Here is a 13,590-nt window from a genome sequence, read left to right on the forward strand (position 1 = left end):
TGGCCCAAGCCCTCAGGTGCAGGTGGCTTTCCAGGGGAGGACAGTCCAGGGAACGTCCAGCTGGCAGAGGTCAGGTGGGGGCCTGGCACGCAAGGCCCAGATCCTTGAGGAGCTGCCGTGAGAACTGGGAGGTGGCCGGCGGGGCCCAGTGGCCAGGGAGCTGGAGGTGGGCACAGGAGCTGGGCACATGGAAGGACACAAACGTTGGAGCCGCTTCCACGCACTTGTGAAACGCCAGCAACCAGAGCTCCCGTGCGGGAGGCTGGACGGAGGGTGGGGTGCTGGGTGCCTGGAGAGTTTGAGGATGCGATCCTCGTGCCTCCTGAGAAATGAGCATGCGTGTCCAGGCAGGCTTGCGTGTGGTGAGCATGCGTGTCCAGGCAGGCTTGCGTGTGGTGAGCATGCGTGTCCAGGCAGGCTTGCGTGTGGTGAGCATGCGTGTCCAGGCAGGCTTGCGTGTGGTGAGCATGCGTGTCCAGGCAGGCTTGCGTGTGGTGAGCATGCGTGTCCAGGCAGGCTTGCGTGTCGTGAGCATGCGTGTCCAGGCAGGCTTGTGTGTGGTGTGCAGGTGCCCAGGCAGGCTTGCACGTGGTGTACATGTGTGTCCAGGCAGGCTTGCGTGTGGTGTGCAGGTGCCCAGGCAGGCTTGCACGTGGTGTTGTACATGTGTGTCCAGGCAGGCTTGCGTGTGGTGGTGTACATGTGTGTCCAGTTAGGCCTGCATGTGGTGGTGTACATGCGTGTCGGCAGGCGCCACTTGGCCGCCTGGCTCCCTCCCACTTGCCGGGCGGGCAGCCCTCGGCCTGCTCTGGGGAGGACGTGGCCTGCCAGGGTCCCCAGCACAGGCCTTGGTGAGAGTTGGTGGGGCGGGCGGTGGGATGCCAGCTGTGTGTGGTGCCGGTGGCCGCCGAGTGGGGGAGCGAGGCTGACACCAGCAGAGAGGAAGTCTGGGTGACGGCCCCTCCTTTCCTCCAGGGCGGAGACCCCGGGGGAGCGGGCACGTGGGAGGCAGGTGCTGTGCCGGGATTCCGGGCCCTGAGGATGCCCGAGTGGGAGCACATCTAACTGGAGCCCCACCCCTCCCTGGACACCTGCTTGCCGGGAGCCTGGGAGGTGCTGGCCCGGGTCTGTGTCCCTCGGTCTCACAGCCCGGCCTGTGGCCCGTCCTCTGGTCCTGTCTCCCAGTGTATGGGGGCTGTGCAGCTTGGCCGTAGCCGCCAGGTGGCAGCGTGGGCAGCGGCAGGCACAGGGGGGCGGGGCCCGGAGCCCAGGAGTCACAGGCGGGACACCTCCCAGCTGGGACCCTCAGCCCAGCTCATGATTGCAAATGAGTCCACACCTTCCCAGGTACGCCTGACCCCGGGCACCGGGTGTGGAGTGTCCCTGGAACCCGAGCTGGGGGCGGGGTGCGGGCCCTAGCCCTGCCACAGTCCTTGACCACGTGTTCCTGGCCGGCAGTTCCTCCATCTGGAATGTCTGAGCGTGCGCTCAGCACCAGGGCCTGCAGGTGCGGGGTGGGCAGGGAGGGGCACCGCTGGGGGCCTCCCCTGAGTAGAGGAAGGAGCCCTGTGGGCCCCCCCGCCCGGTGCCGCAGTTACCTGGGTCAGGTAACCTGAATGGGAGCCACGGTGGGAGGCAGGCAGGCGCCAGCCAGGGCGGGCACCTGGGGACTGCTGGCTTCCCGAGGGCTCAGGAAGAAAGTCACGCGGGCGTGAGACCCGCACGCCTTCGGGAGCGGCCGTGCGTGTCCTGGCCGTTGTGCGGCCTCACGGGCAGGTGCTGACCGAGCAGTGCTGGAGGAGGGAGAGTCCGGGTGGGCCCCGAGGGTGGGGGGAGTCCGGGCAGGCCCCGAGGGTAGGGGGGAGTCCGGGCAGGCTCCGAGGGTAGGGGGGAGTCTGGGCAGGCTCCGAGGGTGGGGGGGAGTCTGGGCAGGCTCTGAGGGTTGGGGGGAGTCCGGGCAGGGCCTGAGGGTGGAGGGGAGTTTGGGCAGGCCCCGAGGGTTGGGGGGAGTCCGGGCAGGCAACAAGGGTTGGGGAAGTCCGGGCAGGCCCCGAGGGTAGTGGGGAGTCCGGGCAGGCTCCGGGGGTGGGGGAAGTCCGGGCAGGCCCCGAGGGTGGGGGGGAGTTTGGGCAGGCCCCGAGGGGGGGGAGTCCGGGCAGGCCCCGAGGGGGGGGTCCGGGCAGGGTCCGAGGGTGGGGGGGAGTCCGGGCAGGCTCTGAGGGTGGGGGGGGAGTTTGGGCAGGCCCCGAGGGTGGGGGGATTCCAGGCAGGGCCCGAGGGTGGGGGGGGGGTCCGGGCAGGCCCCGAGGGTGGGGGGCCACAGCTGCCCCGCCCCAAGTGCCCCGCTGCCCCGCTGCCCCGCTGCCCCGCCTGCTCTCCAGCCGGGGCTCGCGCGTCCTCGGCTCCCTGGTGTTTTCCGTCTGTCAGGTTCGACCCTGAGTGGCGCTGGCGGCGTCGGGAAGCGGCGTCTCCCAGCACGAGAACGCGGCGCAGCCCCTGGCTTGCTGGGCGTCCTCCGTGGCTGTGGGCGCGCCGAGTGGTGCAGGCGGAGGTCTTCGCGTGTGCGGCTGCGGGGGGTTTCCAGGTGTTCCAGCGCTGGCACCGCGGCCGCCTGGGGCCACCTGGGGCCTGTGCGTGCGTTCCTGTGACCTTGTCAGTGGCGTGCGGGGGCGCTCAGCCGGTCCCGAGGAGGGTGTTCCCTGTAAGCAGCTTTGACCGCGGCGCTTCTTTGGCCTAACCGGGGTTTTGCTTCTTCCTTGGAGCGCTGCTGTCCTGTCTCCCTCCTGGCTTTCCCATGCCGGCCGGGAGCCCCGGGACAGCGCCATGGGCCCGGCGACCACGTCCGTAGCCTGGCAGCGTCCCGGGTCGTCCTGGGCCTCTTGTGCAGAGTTTTCCCAGGCACGGCCCCTCTGCTTCCCCGACACAGCAGTCCCTGCACGGTGGGCTCAGGTGCACGCCCACGGCCCCTGGGCGGTGCTGGCCGTTCACCGACAGCCCCCGAGTGCCTGCTTTGGGTCCTCGCGGGCACCTGTCATTCCTGAGTTGTGGCTGCCTGGAAACACCTTGTGTTCTGGTCCTGGATGGAGCCAGGTTGACCCCTGGGGCCCAGCCCCACTGAAGGACATTGGCAGTGGTCCCCACACACAGGGCTGTCCACAGGGGCTCATGTCAGGGCCCTGGGCTGTCTTAACCATGGCCTCCACCCTCGTGCCGAACGCCCAAACTGCTCATGCCTGCACGCCCTTCCTGTCCCACCAAGACCCCAGCTCCTTCAGGGCCCTTGCCCCTGCCCACAGGACTGGCCACAGAAGAACGGGCAGGGCCCCACAGAGAGCCCAGGGCGTCCGGGTTTAACCCAGGCCCGAGGCCATCTGCCCGTCCAGAGAGGGCACAGTGATGGCACCAACATAAGGTCCTGTCAGCTGACCGGACGGCTGCGCAGACAGATTCCCGGTGCCTCCCAATCTCGGAGTCAGGAGACGCATGTGACCGGCTCTCTGGGACAGCCACCCACAGACCCACAGGGAGCCTCGCACACGTGGTCCGTTCCACAGCCTGCGCGTGGGCCTCTGACGGCTGACAACTGGATGAAATATGATGGACGTCAGGCCACAAAGGACAGCGACGTCGAGTGGGAAAGCAGCGTGCTGAGCGCCCTGGCCGCCCTGTTGGCCGCTGCGCGGGTGGGCCTGGGAGAGGCCCCTGTGTGGCAGACGGAGCTGAGTCCGCGTGGCTGTGGCAGCAGAGCCGAGGAGGGGGCCTCTCCGCAGGGGAGAAGCCGGAGGTGTGTCTGTCTGGGGCTGGCGTCCCTGCCCCGTGAGCGCCACCTCACTGGGCAATGGGTCTTTGCAGACATGGCCACGAGAAGGTGCGGCCATGGATTGGGCTGGGCGCCGAGTCCAGCGGCTGATGTTGAGAAAGCGGCAGAGACCCGGGGGTGGGGGTGGACGCTCGAGGCGGAGCTGAGGAAACCCGGCGCTGCCGGCTCCACCCCAGGCCCACAGGCCGCAGCCCGGCCCCCGCAGCCCCAGGGGAGCGAGGCCGCCAAGCCTGGGGCCTCCGGAACGTTCTGCACCACACGGTTCGCGCTTGTGGTGCTTGGCAGGGCAGCCCGGGATGCGAGGGCCTCTGGCAGGGCAGCAGTTCCTGGAGCTCGCCGGGGCTGGCAGGAGGGCCTGCTGTACCGCCAGCCGGGTCCGAGGCCCGGTCGCGCACGGGGCGTGGGCGCAGCGCCCGGCAGAGCTTGGCCTCGGTGCCGGGGAGCCGGCGTCTCTAAAGCTGCCCTCCTCCCACCTCCAAGCGCTGACAGGAAGGCCTGAGGACGGCACCGCGAGACTGGATGTCTCAGAACCCAGGCGGTCCCGGCACCAGCGGCACGGAGGCCGCCGCACCTGGCATCTGATCAGAAGTCACCAGGCAGGCACAGACGCGGGGAAACAGCCGCCCACGCCGAGGGCAGCCGGACTGCGGAAGCCGACAGTCGTGACGGGCGAGCGAACGGGCGTGCAGAGGCATGGTGCCGTCACTCTTACAAGGTCTGTGTACTCGAAAGGCCCGAGAGAGGTTTTCCACCCGTCGTTTTCTGCCAGGCCAGGCTGACGGCAGGAGCCAGCGCTCTGTCCGGGTCTGGCTGTCCACAGGGCGGCCGGGACCCCAGAGCTTGAGCCAGCAGCCGCCGCCTTGCGGGGCTCTCACAGGAAGCTGGGTCGGAAGCGGAGTTGCCGGAGTTGCACACCGGCAGAGGAACCGGGTATCCCGATGGTGGCTTAGCCCCCGCAGCCCGCTGCCCGCCCCAGGGCAGTTCCGGCTGTTCCGTGTCCAGGAACTTAGAGCGACGTCTCGATGGACAGAGAGCAGACACGAGAAGGATCCAAATCCCGGAGCTCGAGAAAATCCACGGCTGATGTGGAAATCACCCTGCACGGCTCGGTGGTCACAGGAGAGGCTGGGGGCTTGAAGACCACAATAGAAACAGCCCCCGGCGCGGCCCCCGGGGACGCCGGGCCCCGCCCCCGGCGCTGAACCTGTGTGGAGGCAGGACGCAGAAAGATACTTGAAGAAACAGAGCTGAGCTTGACGGGAGTCTGTGACGCTCGGTGAACCACAAGCACAAGAAACACACAGACAATCATTAAATCAGGACAGAAAGCCGAACAGTGGGGCGCCGGCTTGGAAGTGGAGCAGCCGGGACTGCAGCGGTGCCCGCGTGGGATGCGGGCGTCGCAGGCCGTGGCTCAACTAAGTAGATCTTTAAAAAAAATCAAATGGCTCAGGAAAAGAAATCTTTTTTTTTTAATTTTTAAAATTAAAAAAATTTTTTTTAAATTTTTTGACAGGCAGAGTGGACAGTGAGAGAGAGAGACAGAGAGAAAGGTCTTCCTTTGCCGTTGGTTCACCCTCCAATGGCCGCCGCGGCCGGTGCGCTGCGGCCGGCGCACTGCGCTGATCTGATGGCAGGAGCCAGGTGCTTCTCCTGGTCTCCCATGGGGTGCAGGGCCCAAGCACCCGGGCCATCCTCCACTGCACTCCCTGGCCACAGCAGAGAGCTGGCCTGGAAGAGGGGCAACCGGGACAGAATCCGGCGCCCCGACCGGGACTAGAACCCGGTGTGCCGGCGCCGCTAGGCAGAGGATTAGCCTAGTGAGCTGCGGCGCTGGCTTTTTTTTTTTTTTTTTTTTAAAGATTTTATTTATTTTATTTGAGAGGTAGAGTTATAGACAGAGAGAGAGAGAGAGAGATCGTCTTTCTGTTGGTTCACTCCCCAGATGGCCACCATGGCCGGAGCTGCGCCAATCAGAAGCCAGGAGCCAGGTGCTTCCTCCTGGTCTCCCATGGGGTGCAGGGCCCAAGCACCCGGGCCATCCTCCACTGCCCTCCCGGGCCACAGCAGGGAGCTGGACTGGAAGAGGGGCAACTGGGACTAGAACCAGTGCCCATATGGGATGCCGGCACTGCAGGCGGAGGCTTAGCCCAGCGCACCACAGCGCCGGCCCCGCTGAGTGGCCTTACAGGTGTGCATTTCCCATGAACTCTGAAGACCCCTTATGTGCACAGATTTCAAGGCTTTTTGCACCCGGGTCAACTTATCTTGAATTCCATTTCGCATGAGCTTTCTGAAGCGTGCACATAGAACTCTGGTTCCAGGGCTGGGGCGGGTGTGGGGTGGGGGCTGCACGGCATCGCAGAGGGACCCCGCGAGTGGGGTGGGGTCCGTGGCCGCACATGGATAAACTGTCGCTGAGTCCTGGAGGCCATGCGTGTTCCAAGTGGGCCCGGAGAGCAAAGCAAGGCAGAGGTGGGCGAGTTTGTGTGAGCGCTGGCTTCAGTGCCGATGGTGGCAGGTGTGGCAGGAGGGCCGGCTTCGGCTCTGCCGGTCATTTTGTCACATGGTCCCTCCCCACTGCCAGGGGCATGGCCACGAAGCCTACAGGGACAGGGACATGGGTACCTTGGGCCTGTGCAGGTGGCCATGGGCTCTGTGGTGGGAGCTAGGCGGAGGCACGTTTTGGTGTCCTGTGGGGAAGAGGCTTTGAGCCGAGCTGTCTGGAGCACCGTGGGCTCCTGCTGGTCAGCTGGGGACACTGCTGTGAGGCCTCGTGTCCTGCGTGGCATCTCAGGCCAGCTGGCCTGTGCAGCTCTCAGCAGGGCAGGTAGGGTGTGGCCAGGGGCTCCCCAGGCAGGGGCAGCTGCAGGTGGGCCAGGCAAGGAGGCCAGGTCGGCTGCCCCCTGGCCAGTGCATGGTGAGCCAGCGATGGGCTCTGGCCTGCGTGTGCAGGCTGGGGGCCCTGGCATTGCTGACCCCTCCACGCTTTGCCAAGAGACTTTGGGGTTCCCCTGCTCCCAGGCTGCTCTGCTTTGGGTGTGACTCACCCCCCACAAACTCCCGTCCAGGCCTGTCCTGCTGCGGCATGCTGGGAGGTGGTGCATCCCCGTTCTTGGCCAACGAGTGCTTGCTCACGAGGCCTGGGGTGGAGGCGGGAAAGCAGGTTGCCGGAAAGCTGTGTCCCTTTGTGCCCCCCTCACAGGCCCCCTTGCCCTTCCTCTTCCCGACACACAGCCCTGGCCATACGTGGCTGCCCCGGGGGACGAGAGCCACACCTTTCCTTACACATTACCCAGGCTCACGGGTCTTGCTGTCCCAGTGGAAGTGGGCTGGGACGGGGAGAGTCCGGTTCCCTGCCCTGGCCTCGCTGCAGCCAGCTGCGTTGGCCTGGCCTGTGGGGTGATGCAGGAGTGTGGTGCCCTGAGCGGGAACACCGTGGGGACCGGGCTGGCACTGGGCCAGGCAGGAGAGAGCCTGGTGCCCTGCTGCCCCGGCTGACAGCGTGGGGTCACGCAGCACTGACTGAGGGGGCACGGTCCCGCAGCAGAAACGGAGCCCGAGGTGGGCGAGGGGCCCTCCCCGCTGGGAGCAGGGGGCACTTACCACGGGGACCTGCAGGTGGGCAGCTGAGGTACGGGGGTGGGGTGGGGTCCAGGCCCACGCGGCCCTCCCTGGATGTGTAGGTGGGGTCCCTGGTCGTCAGATTTCTGCGCTTGCTGGCTGTGGTGAACTCGGGGTCCTGTGTGCTGATGTGGACGTGAACCAACGCGAGCCCCAGCTGGGTGCCCGTGGAGGCTGGGTCAGTGCCAGGGAGCTCGAGGGCCCGCGTGTGGAGCCCGAGCCCCTCTTCCTCCTGACGCGTCTCAGGCCCCGCTGCCTGTGCCCCGAGCTCTGCGGGGGGGGGGGCAGGGGCGGGACACCCCAGTGAGGAGGACCCCACTGACATCCGGCCCTGCGGCTGCGGCGGGGGCAACAGGGACCGGGGCTTTCCCCGGTGGCCGCATCTGATCCGAAGCAGGGAAGAGGCCACAAAAAAGATGCGTTTTTGGTTTTTAACTATGAGTGGACAGTTGCAGGAGTGTTTTCTGGGAGAGCCCCGAGGACAGCCCATGGGAGGGGGAGAGCCCATGGTGGGGGAGGAGAGCTGGTTGGGGGGGATAAGAGCTGGTGGTGGTGGGGAGAGCTGATGGGGTGGGGGGAGGAGAGCTGGTTGGGGGGAGGAGAGCTGGTGTGGGGGGAGGAGAGCTGGTTGGGGGGAGGAGAGCTGGTGTGGGGGGAGGAGAGCTGGTTGGGGGGGAGGAGAGCTGGTTGGGGGGATGAGAGCTGGTGTGGGGGGAGGAGAGCTGGTTGGGGGGAGGAGAGCTGGTTGTGGGGAGGAGAGCTGGTTGGGGGGACGAGAGCTGGTGTGGGGGGAGGAGAGCTGGTTGGGGGGAGGAGAGCTGGTGGTGGGGAGGAGAGCTGGTTGGGGGGAGGAGAGCTGGTTGTGGGGAGGAGAGCTGGTGGGGTGGGGGGAGGAGAGCTGGTTGGGGGGACGAGAGCTGGTGTGGGGGGAGGAGAGCTGGTGTGGGGGGAGGAGAGCTGGTTTGGGGGAGGAGAGCTGGGGGGGGTGGGGGAGCCCTGCCCTGAGCCTGACTGACCTCAGACGGAGACTCAGGTTTTCTTTTTGGTGACAGTAGAAAGCAGAATGGGGCGGGGGGTGTGTGGGGGAGTTGGTGGTAAAACTCTGGATTTTGTGTTAATTAATTAATTATTTTTGAGTTTTTTTTTTTTTTTTTTTTACTGGGGCCGGTGCTGTGCTGTAGTGGGTAAAGCTGCTGCCTGCAGTGCTGGCATCCCTCATGGGCGCTGGTTTGAGTCCCGGCTGCTCCTCTTCCGATCCAGCTCTCTGCTGTGGCCTGGGAAAGCAGTAGAAGATGGCCCAGATCCTTGGGCCCCTGCACCCACGTGGGAGACCTGGAAGAAGCTCCCGGCTTCAGATTAGCACAGCTCTGGCCATTATGGCCATTTGGGGAGTGAACCAGTGGATGGAAGACCCCTCTCTCTCTCTCTCTCCCTCTGCGCCTCTCTGTAACTCTAACTGTCAAATAAAATACATACTTGAAAGGCAGAGTTACACAGAGAGAGGAACTGGACTCTTCTTCTCCTTTCCCAGGCACGTTGGGAGGGAGCTGGATTGGGAGTGGAGCAGCCAGGACTTGAACTGGGCTTGTTGGAGATGTGCAGGAAGGTGTGTGGGGAGGTGGGCTCATCCTTTAACGGGGAGCTGGTGGCACCCTAATTAACTCTCCAAATGGGGCGGAGTTTGGGTGGGGCTTGAGTTCTGTCGTGGTGTCTCCACGGTGCCATCCCTGGGGCAATGTCAGGGCATCTCATGCCTGGTGGGGAGTGGGGCTCAAGTGCCTGATGTGCTGTGGGCGCCCAGAGCTTGCAGCCACGTTGAATCGGCTCGGGACAGGGTGGGGTTTGTGCTGTATGGGGCTCCTCACTCACTGCCTCCCCACCCGCCCACGTCACTGGGCTGGCCGGGCATGGAGGCTGTGCTGTGGCTCTGAGGGAGTCAGCGAGGCCCACACCTGCTGGAGGGGCTTGTATGCAGCCTGGTTATCCCACGGGAGTCCCCCTGGCCCAGGAGACCTCTGGGCTTAAACCACAGTGACAGGAGGGTGGGGAGGGCAGGGGAGCCTGCCGGAGGTCCCCTCTGCCCTGGCCTCCTCCCTCCTGCCCCAAAGCCTCCCCAGGCTGCTGACCCACTGAAGGAGCCCAGGATGCAAACCAGTGTCTCATGGTTGCCCTGAGACTTGGGCAGGGAACAGTGTCCCCTGCCCTGCCCTTCCCATAAAGACTGGGTCTGCGCCAGATCTGAGGAAACAGGTGGGACGCTCCCAGACCCCCGGGGCAGCCTCTGAGGTGGGGGGCCCCGGCATCTGTGCCCTGCACCCGGAGTGTGGACTGGACGCAGAATGGATGCAAGCGACAGGGATGACCCCTCAGATCAGGGGCGCCTGCACCTGGGGCTTCTGTCCTGGAGGTTTTCTCGTGCTCTGGTGGCTTGCTGTGAGGGAAGCCAGCTGCTGCACTCCACGGCCCCCACGAGAGCCCTTGGAGGCAGGTCCTTCCCAGGGGAGCCTTCAGATGGGGCAGCCCCAGCCGGAAGTGCCCAGCTGAGCCGCCCCAGACTCCTCCCCACACAGCTGACTTGGCGAGTGCTCACTCATTGCTCAGTTTGGGGAGGGGTTTCTCAGTGAGCAGCAGGAATTCGTGCAGCCAGAGACCCCAGCTTTCCAAACTTCAGTGTCGTGCAAAACAAAAAAGTTGGGGGTATCCTGTTTATCTAAAGGGGAGAGAGGCAGTGTGTGGCCCTCGTTAGAGAGGGGCTGAGCTGATGGCTTTGATGGGGGGCCCGCAGCAGGTGAGACACAGCTGGGGTCCGGCTGCAGGTTTCCTGAAGTCTGCAGGGACTTGCTGGGTTCTCAGGAGTGGGCTCGAAGGAGCAGGGGTGCAGAAGCTCGGCCGCTGGGTCACCGCTGCTGCGGGGAGCGGGGGTTCATGGTGCCCCCTCACTTTTGGGTCTGAAATGTTCAAATGTAGAGCTGGGTTCGTGGTGCTGGTCAGGGAACCCCGCAGGCTCTTTCAGCACAGGGCTGGGGCAGACTCAAGCCCACGTGGACGTTGCCCCACTCCTTGCCTGGGCCCACTCAGCACCTCGGACAGCGCCCAGCAGCCTGCCTGGGCCCACTCAGCACCTTGGACAGCGCCCAGCAGCCTGCCTGGGCCCACTCAGCACCTTGGACAGCGCCCCACAGCCTTCCCCGCGCCCCAGAGGGCCCCTGTGTGTGGCGGAGGTGTCTGTGTGCCTGTCAGCTGGCCAACCCAGGGCGCAGGAGGCTCAGCGATCTGTCCAGGGAGATGTCTCCAGAGAAGGCCTCTGGGCCTCCGGGGAAAGGCCCCAGGTTGGACGTCGCTGCGAGGCACTTGTCTCCAGGTCAGCCAGCCCTCGGCCCTGCGGCTGGGAGGGGTCATCCCAGCAGTCTGATTACAAGCTCTGTGCCCCCAGGACTGCCCAGGCCCAGCAGTTGTCTAGCTGTGAATGTCATTAGCGGCTCCGCAGCCTCAGGACTAACAAGTGGCTAATTGGCCTCTCGTTATCAGCTGCACTAGTAATGAGCATGTGGGTGACTTTGTGGTGCCGGTCCTTGTGGATGCAAACTGATGCTCAGAAGACGGCTGGGGTAGGGCACGGGGAGACCAGGGAAGGGAGGCATAGCTCACGGGATGCCAGCCCAGAGCCCTCGATTGGGGGCCGGTGGGCTGGGGCCCCGGGCTGGGGACCGTGGGCGATATCTGGTGTCCCGGGCTGGGGACCGTGGGCGATATCTGGGGTCCCGGGCTGGGGACCGTGGGCGGTATCTGGGGCCCCGGGCTGGGGACCGTGGGCGATATCTGGTGTCCCGGGCCGGGGACCGTGGGCGGTATCTGGTGTCCCGGGCCGGGGACCGTGGGCGGTATCTGGTGTCCCGGGCCGGGGACCGTGGGCGGTATCTGGGGCCCCGGGCCGGGGACCGTGGGCGGTATCTGGGGTCCCGGGCCGGGGACCGTGGGCGGTATCTGGGGTCCCGGGCCGGGGACCGTGGGCGATATCTGGGGCCCCGGGCCGGGGACCGTGGGCGATATCTGGGGTCCCGGGCTGGGGACCGTGGGCAATATCTGGTGTCCCGGGCTGGGGACCATGGGTGATATCTGTGGTCCCGGGCTGGTCACTGTGGGTAATGGCCGGGGTCCTGGGCTGGTGAGCATTGTGATGGCTGAGGTCCTGGGCTGTGGACCATGGGTGGTAGCCTAGGGTTCTGGGCTGGTGACTGTAGGTGATGGCTGGGGTCCTGGGCTGATAGTGGCTGTTCCCGAGGCCTGGGGTAGCCATGGGCACACCCGGTGCCTGTGGAGAGATGCCCTCTGCTTCTCCGGGGTCCTGTTGCTCTTCTCCAGGTGGTGAGTCACGCTCACCTGGTGAAGGTAGGAGGGCACTGGAGTGAGACCTCTGCAGCCTCTCGTGTCGGGCCTTGCCGCGTCCCCAGGGCTGGAGCCCTCGTCAGTCCCGAGGCAGAGCTCTCTGGGGGCGCCTGTAGACACCTGGGCTCTCTGTGGCCATGCTGCTGACACTGTGTCCCTGGGATACTGTCCTAGGAGACCCGAGTTCGAATCTCGCTGCTGAGCAAGTCACTTGCCCCCCTGGGCTCCCTGGCCCTTCGTGTCTGGTTGTGTGGGAGTTAGAGTAGGGGCTGGGAGGGGAGGGCTTGTTTGTCCCTCTCCTGAGGACTTCTGAGTGCTCTGGGTGGGCCTGGGGTGCCCGGGCATCGGGCTGGGCAGCACTGGGGAGCTCGGGCACCTCCCCGCAGAGGGCGAGGCCAGGCCATGGCCCTTGAGGGTGATGGAGGAGGCCGGGGTGACACTGGACCGTGGCAGCAGGGGACCAGGCACTCCAGTCACCAGAACCCCAGTAAGGGAGAACGGTGCTGCTCACTAGGGCCCAGGCCTCCAGCCTCAGGTTCCAAGGCTGACCAGTGCCTGGCCGACCGTTCCAGCAGGCCCAGTCCAGGGCTGGGCCCTGTGTGTCCTCTGCTGGGAGAATGTAGTGATGGGAGGGGAAGAGGAAGAACGTGGATGAGAGGGAAGACGGTGCAGTGGGCGAGAGACACGGAGGGCGGCAGCGGCTCTGGCCCCTCCCCCGAGGCAGCTGGGAGGAGCCAGGGAGCAGCTCCTTCGACCAGGGAGGGCAGGAGAAAGCAGGACACTCGGCTTCCATGGGGTGGGCGCTCTGGTTAGCGCTGCTGTTCCTGCTGTCAGCCATGGCTGGGGAGGGTTTGCAGTGAAAAATGTCAGAGGCCAGAGGCCTGTGTGAGGGTGTGCACCTCCCCTGGGGGTGTGAGGGTGTGCACTGCCCCCAGCACTATGTGGGTGTGCAGTGCCCCAGGGGGTGTGAGGGTGTGCACCTCCCCCGGGGGTGTGTGAGTGTGCACTGCCCCTGGGGGTTTGAGGGTGCATGGCCCCCGGGGGTGTGAGGGTGTGCAGTGCCCCCGGGGGTGTGAGGGTGTGCAGTGCCCCCGGGGGTGTGAGTGTGCAGTGCCCCCGGGGGTGTGAGTGTGCACTGTCCCCGGGGTGTGAGGGGGTGCACCTCCCCTGGGGGTGTGAGGGTGTGCACCTCCCCTGGGGGTGTGAGGGTCTGCACTGCCCCCGGGGGTGTGAGTGTGTGCACTGTCCCTGGGGGTGTGAGGGTGTACAGTGCCCCCGGGGGTGTGAGGGTGTGCACTGTCCCCGGGGGTGTGAGGGTCTGCACTGTCCCCGGGGGTGTGAGGGTGTGCACCTCCCCCGGGGGTGTGAGGGTGTGCACTGTCCCCGGGGGTGTGAGGGTGTGCACTGTCCCCGGGGTGTGAGTGTGCAGTGCCCCTGGGGGTGTGAGGGTGTGCAGTGCCCCCGGGGGTGTGAGGGTGTGTGCTGCCCCCCAGCACTAGCTGGCTGGGTCCTGTCTGCCCAGGGGAGGAGGCCGCGTGTGCTCACTGTCCGGTTCCAGGGTGGTGGACGCCCCTCAGGCTGCGCCCGCGCCGGCACCGGCCTTTTCCGCAGGTGCTTCCACAGGGTGGACCCAGCTCGAGCACCTGGGTGCTGTTTGTTGTGGGGGCAGAGCTTCCGCGGAGCTGGGACGGCAGGCTGTGGCGCCCACGCGCGTGTGCGTGAAGGGCCTGAGTCGTCAGCTGAAGCTGGCAGTGAAGAGG

This window comes from Oryctolagus cuniculus, chromosome 11, assembly GCF_051225735.1.
Source record: "Oryctolagus cuniculus isolate XC-2025 breed Fujian yellow rabbit chromosome 11, ASM5122573v1, whole genome shotgun sequence".
Taxonomy (NCBI): Eukaryota; Metazoa; Chordata; class Mammalia; order Lagomorpha; family Leporidae; genus Oryctolagus; species Oryctolagus cuniculus.